We start from the raw sequence: 7,046 nt of genomic DNA, 5'->3' as shown, positions 1-7,046 counted from the left end.
ACGGGTTATATACTAGTATTATATTAAAGACAAAATATTAAAAGTTTGGTCGTTGCTCTTTGATCACTCAATCCAGAACTGTCAGATTAAAGTGATGAGGACCTTTAGATATAATCTTAGAAATTATTATGTATCCTACCGGCAATATATTAAAATTATAATTTACAATATAATTATAAAAATAACAATAACTGTAGTACATTGTAAAATTATTATACTAGGGATACAATGTTTAAATTCGAATAACAATATATTAAAATTATTTTTTATAATATATAATAATAAAAATAATAGTGTATCACACAATTATATATTGGTGTGTGTATATATATAATCAAAGTCTGAGTTTCGGCTTCATGCCCGATTTTCGAAATTTTTATATAAAAAATTCATGTCTATGTCAAATCACCGACCAATGTTTGGCGGGTATGAACTCGGGTCGGATCGGGATGTGGTGAATGTAGACTTGGCAACGTTCCATGTCATGTACAAACGTTCCGTGTACTTTCGTATTTTCGTGTACCAAACCTTAAACCCGAACCCGACCCGGATTTGGATTCGTGTACCAATTTGGTGACACTAACCTGACACTAATATATTCGAGTTTACCCACTTTGGTACACTAAAGTACACGGATTATATACGAAAAAAATTAAATATTAAAAAATGCAATAGATAATTACATGGTCTTAAATAGTGAACAACAAAGTTCTGAATACAAAAGCACGAAACAATTGAAAATGTTTTTGCGTACAACAAATTACAAATTGTTGGACATTCAAAAGAAATTAAAATCATGAAGTCAACTGCTTGATCTAAATTAAGTAATATGTATGGATCTAAATTAGAAAGAGAAGAGTTTGGAAGCGGGATATAAGTTTGTACACGAGGGGCGGCCTGTTAAATTTGGGGGAAATGAAAATTAAAGGGGCAAAAGCTAAAACCCTAAATGCTCACAACTGCTCAACTAGTCAAATGACCAATAAAGTGTATTTAAACTTTTAGTATTTATAAATTAAAATTATATATATATTATTTAGAATACGTAAAATTCATATTTTATATGTAATATATATAGGGAAAAATATCAAGTTGCCCCTTGCTTTCGTTCAAAAGTATCAAGTAACCCCCTACTTTCCAATCTGACTCAAGTTTGACACTGGTTACGTCATATTGTTCTAATCGTTAGAGTCAACTCTTTTTTTTAACAGTCAACATGTGATGTGGAAAACAGAATCGCTGATTGGTTGAGTTGGCTCCTACCTGAACTAGCAACGGCTATATTATACTTCAGTTCTATATATACATGTATGGGAGCATCTTTACAATTAGGGTTCTTTATTTTATTTCTTCTAAACATTATAATTCTTATGTAAGAGTTTAATTGGTGAAAGTAGTTGCTTCAAAATAGTGTGGAATCAAAAAGCCCTATGGCTGCAATCTCCACATGGTCTATTGGATCTTCTGCTCGATTTATATGCAAATATGGTAAGAAGGCTAGGATGTATACCTCCTGGTCCCTAAATAATCCGGGAAGGAGATTTTATACATGTTGCCAGAAACCGGTAAGTAGTATCTCATTATCTTAGCGAATAATGTCTCATTCGAATGCTTAAATTTTAATAATTTTCATTATGCAGGAGACTAGATGTGATTACTTTGAGTGGTATGATGGTGTGGTCGTTGGAAGACATGGGGAAGTTGTAACTTTCTTGAATAATAGGCGAATATTCTTGGAGGAAAAAATGAGTCTACTTGAAAAATTTCTGGAATCAAAACTAAGTGAAGAAAAGGAAGAAAAGAGAGTTTTGAAAAGTAAGAAATCGTTGATGAAGAATTCATTGATGACATGTTTAATGGTTTGCTTGGCAGTATTTGTGATGGGTTTATTTAAGAAAAATGAGACTGGTGGTGGATGGCTAATGATAATGTAGGATGTGATAATATTTGATGTACACTCTAGAAATATGTATTAATATTTGATGTAGCAACATCCTTATAACCGTGAAGGTTTTGCATGAATATATTTTAACCAGTTTTAAGTGAGTAAGAACTTAGAAGCAAGAAAATAACATCAAATAAATAAAAGCTAGCACAAAAGATAGCATCATATTATACTTGAACTGAGATGGATATTGTTCACAAGTCAGAAGCAAAAAAAGCAATAAGAAGAAGAAGGTTGAGGTACAAGTTTAATGGTTCCAACCACGTGTGACAAGAAACATAAATACTAACCAACCATACACATGACAAAAGTTAATGTGGCCAACCATACATGGCTCCATAATATCAAATGTACCCAAAAACTACTAGCATAATCAAGATAACCTTCTTCTTATAGATGCAGCAGTCTTCTCATTGTTTTATCAGTCATCATCAAGATCAACCGGGTCTTCCGGTGTGTTTGTAAACCTGAACTTGGTCTTTAGATACAACCTGTAACTCCTCCTTGGTTCTGGTTCCTCATCCTCATAGTCCCCTTCATCTTCATAATCTCCCTCTTCTATTTTTACTTCACCAGCTTCTTCATCTTTTTCAGCAGCTTGTTGGACTTTGTCTTGAGTAGGCTGAGTTTCTTGCCTTCTGTTAACAGGAGGAGTGTCTGCACTAGGAGTCCCATTTGGTTGATGAGTTGAGGTGTTAAGTCCTGGAGTAGGCATAAATAACTTCTCGAATCCCAGTCCAATCATCTTTTGTTTGAAAATCTCCAGCTCCTGCTCCTTGGTATGTCCAAATTGAGCCTTCCTTTTTTCAATGTCTTTCTTCTTCTCAATGTCTTCACCATCCCTGTTAATTCTTGGCAGTCCAATGCTCTTGTTTCTTCGATTCACCATCCAGTAGGTTCTTTCTTGTCTTTCAGTGGTTTGCATCTTCTTTTTACCTTTAATTGATGTGGACCCTTGACTTGCTTTAGAGGCTAGCTTGGTGCCACTTTCTTGAGTTGGTTCTTTGATGACAACACCTGGTAATGCATTCCTCCTAACTGGTAGCTTCTTTCTACTCCTTATTCCATCTTGTTCTGGGATTGGAACTTTTTTTCCCTTTGTTGTTTGAGTTGATTCTTTTTCTGGTACATCACTAAAGGCTGCTTGTTGGTCTGTTACATTCCCATTAGTAGAGGGAGCTTGTTTTTCTGATACATTCACATCACTAGAGGGTGCTTCTCCTTCCATTTCATGTTCTGTTGTCTCACCAGCATTGTAAGATCTTTGGATCCGTGGGCACTTGGGCCTCCTATGCCCAGTCATTCTACAGTTGCTGCAATGCATCACTTTCCCTTTGGTGATTTTTTCTAGTCCAGGCACAACAGGTTCAGAAGGCCTCTTGGTCTGGTTCCCTCCTTCCCAGTCTTCTCTTCTTCTTAATCTTTTAGGTCTTCCCCTTAGCTTCTTTGGAACATCTGGAGGTAACATCTCTGCTTTATCATGAGAGTCCCAGAACTCATCTCCTCTTAGAGCTTCCAAAGACAAGTTGTAAGCCTTCAAATAATGCTCTCTTGAGTAATATTTAGAGACATATGAAACAGGTTGATGTCTCCTGTCATGAATAGCTGCCACAGCATGTTGACATGGGATTCCAGTTAGATCCCATGCCCTGCAGTCACACTTCCTAGCATCCAAGTCAACTGTCACTGACTTGGTCCCATTTTTTACCATGTACTTCTTAAGCCCATCCCATGATGCCTGCCACTTCCTGGAATCTCTGATTGCTAGGTCTAGTTTGATTCTTGCTTTTCTGCAAATAGGGTTGTCATTTGCTATCATTGAATCCCTATTCACTCTCATTCTTCTCATTATTTTAAAGTGCAACTCTTGCAACATGGTAAGCAAAGACATGAACCTACAAACAACCAGTTTTTGTCAAAATATTCAAATTGGGAAAAATACTTTGAACCTAACTATTAATTTGAACACATATGAAACACATACCTCTCATTCACAATCCAAGCATTAAAACACTCAGAAATGTTATTTTCTACATTGTCAGCAAAGCAATAAGTCTGAAAATATGTCTTGGACCATTTTGCAGGGTCCAGTACTACTAATTCAGCATGTGCAGCCTTAGAAGACCTTTCCAAAGCTTTCATTGCTCTCTGGTGCAGGGCAGGATATGTGGCACAAGCTGCCATCCAGAAATATTTCTTTACAGGCCCTTGACCATACCTTCATATGAGACATGTTTTAGAGTTTTTAACCATTAAAAACTATGAATTTGAAAAGATAGTAATTTACCTTCTCTTAAAGTTTGCAAATAAATGTCTAGTGCATAGACTGTGTTCAACCCTAAGCAGCAGCTCCTTCATGGCATTCTCCAATCCCTGAAAGTTTGCAAAATAAATGTCACATTACATACAAAGTCTTGAAAATAGAAAGAAATATAGGCAGTGTATGTTCCTTTTGTTGGTCACTGATCATTGTAAACCCAAAGCCATCACTAAGATCTAGATCATCTCTAAGCAAGTCTAGAACCACCTCCAACTATCAATATTTTCAGACTCAACTACTGCATAGGCAACTGGAAACATCATGTTATTCTCATCCCTCCCCACTGCACTCAACAGTTGACCACAACTAACTATTTTTAAGAAGCATCCATCTAGACCTAAAATAGGCCTACATCCATTTTTCCAACCCTCTTTTAGTGCATAATAGCAAATGTAGATTCTCTTGAACTTATTCACAGATTCATCAGTTACTCTGCTTGTCATGATTTCAACTCTGTTTTTGGGATTGTTTTTAAGGATTTCAAATCCAAAACCCCACACTCTAGAGTAGTGATCCTTCAAGCTTGTCAAAACACCCTCTAAAGCAGCCTTACTAACCCTTGAACATTTAATTCTTGGGACATCAATTTCCAAGTCTTCCCTAATTGTGGCAATCATATCTTTGACTTTCCATTGAGGGTTAGACCTGATCTTATCACCATACAGTGACTCCAAGTTCTTCACTGTCACCAACCTGTTATGGTAGGGCTTAGTGCATAAATGATCATCCAGGCAAGTCTTAGTTTGAACAGTGCCTTCATCATCTATCTGGCTGCACCGGAGATAGAATCTGCAACCTTTCTCACATCCCACTTGGACCCTATTCCTGTCATTTATTATAAAATGTACAGCTCTCATCTCCTTAATACCATACTCTCTCACAGCTTTTCTAAACTCATCCATATAACTAAATTTCAAGCCAGCCTTCCACTTATGAGTCTCACTAAACTTGTCATTATAAAACTTATCTTTCTTCTTCCTCTTTCTTCCTGGAGGAATTCCAACATAACCCATTTTCAAGTTCTCATCATCACTAGATGAATCCTCTGATCTCAGTTCATCACTATTATACTCACTCTCATAAAACTCACTATCTTCACTGTCAACACCTTTCAACTGTTTTGTTTTCCTAGCTGCAACAAGTTCCTCATCAGGCTCACTTTGTCCCCCTTCCTCATCCTCATAATCAGGATCATCTTTGTCCTCACTTTCTCCATCAATTTCACCATCAGTCTCCCCATCAATATCCCCATCCACATCTCCATCATTATTCACATCAATATCCCCCAAACTCCATTCATCATCCTCCAACATGTGCTCACCTGGATTTGACACACTACCCCCCATCTCATCCTCCTTATCTACTAGCATTTCACTAGTAACCTTTTGGTGATCCACATACAATTTAATTTTCTTATATGGATGGGACAGGTCAATCATATTCCTAACAGAATTATCATCATATAATAACCTTATTCCTTTGTTGAAGCTATGACCATCACAAAGAAAATACATAAAATCAGTTTTATCATAATTATATTTCAGAGTATAGTCTTCAAGATCAAATATGGTCATCTTATCTGTGTCAACATTTTCAATGATGTCAACCCTTCCCCCAGAATAACCAGGTTTACCCTTAAACGCATTTGCACTAAATTTCCCATGATGATGCAACTGAATCGAAACCCTAGATGACATTCTGTGTAAGCAATTAAAATTACCTTCGATTAAAACATAAAAATCAAGACAATAAAATCAGGCGAACAAAATATAGACATAACCCATATTCAACAAATCAAAATTCAACAAACCAAATTCAGACAACCCCTTTCTTTTTCTCAAACACAATAAAAGACAAAAAATAAGTAGAATACATACCTTGTCCGATGATAAGAAATGAAGATACGATCACAGATACTATTATCTTCCTTGATCTTGCACTCGATCGCCTCAGTCGCGTCACCTCGCCGTTAGGGTTTTGGCGCCGTTTCGCTTCTCCCCTAATTCAGACAAAATAACATACTCACGTTTATTCTCATTTTTATGTATTTTTACTCTTGTTTTTTTTATTATTTTGAATGTTTTTTTACATTTCAGCTTGCACACAGGGCGCCATGTCACAAACTAACGGTAGACTTAACGATTACCGTCCATTTTGACCAGAAAAAAGAGTTGACTCTAACGGCTTGAACAATATGACATGATAGGTGTCAAACTTGAGTCAGATTGGAAAGTAGGGGGTTACTTGATACTTTTGAACGAAAGCAGGGGGCAACTTGATATTTTTCCCTATATATATTATATTTTTTAAAATGTTTAACTATTTATTTATTCCGTGTACTTTCGTCCCTTGTCGTGTATCTAAATTAGAAACCCAGACCCGACACTAATTATATACGGGTTTTTTTGTGTTCGTGTACCAAATTTTTGAACCCAAACACTAATTATTCGTGTCATTTCGTTCGTGTTCACGTATCGTATACCAGTATTGTCAGGTTTAGGTGAATGTCCATCCGAGTTTTAGGAATTCTCCGTCAACCCTATATCTCACTTCGTTGTGCCGACAGCTTTGAGGCCTCGTGAATAAGATCGTGAATAAGAGTACATATGACTTGCAAGTTGCAAATTGTAACACGTGTACTTTTCATTAAATTTTATATATTATTTTTTAATATTTTTTTAAAACATGATTCTACAATATTTTTTTTAAAAAAAAAAAATCTGAATAAAAATTTTATGTTTAAATTTTTATTCTTTAAAAAAATATTATAAAACTATATTT

Source organism: Apium graveolens, chromosome 7, assembly GCF_009905375.1.
Source record: "Apium graveolens cultivar Ventura chromosome 7, ASM990537v1, whole genome shotgun sequence".
Classification (NCBI taxonomy): domain Eukaryota; kingdom Viridiplantae; phylum Streptophyta; class Magnoliopsida; order Apiales; family Apiaceae; genus Apium; species Apium graveolens.
The sequence above is the reverse complement of the archived record's forward strand: the minus strand, read 5'-3'. Positions refer to the sequence as shown.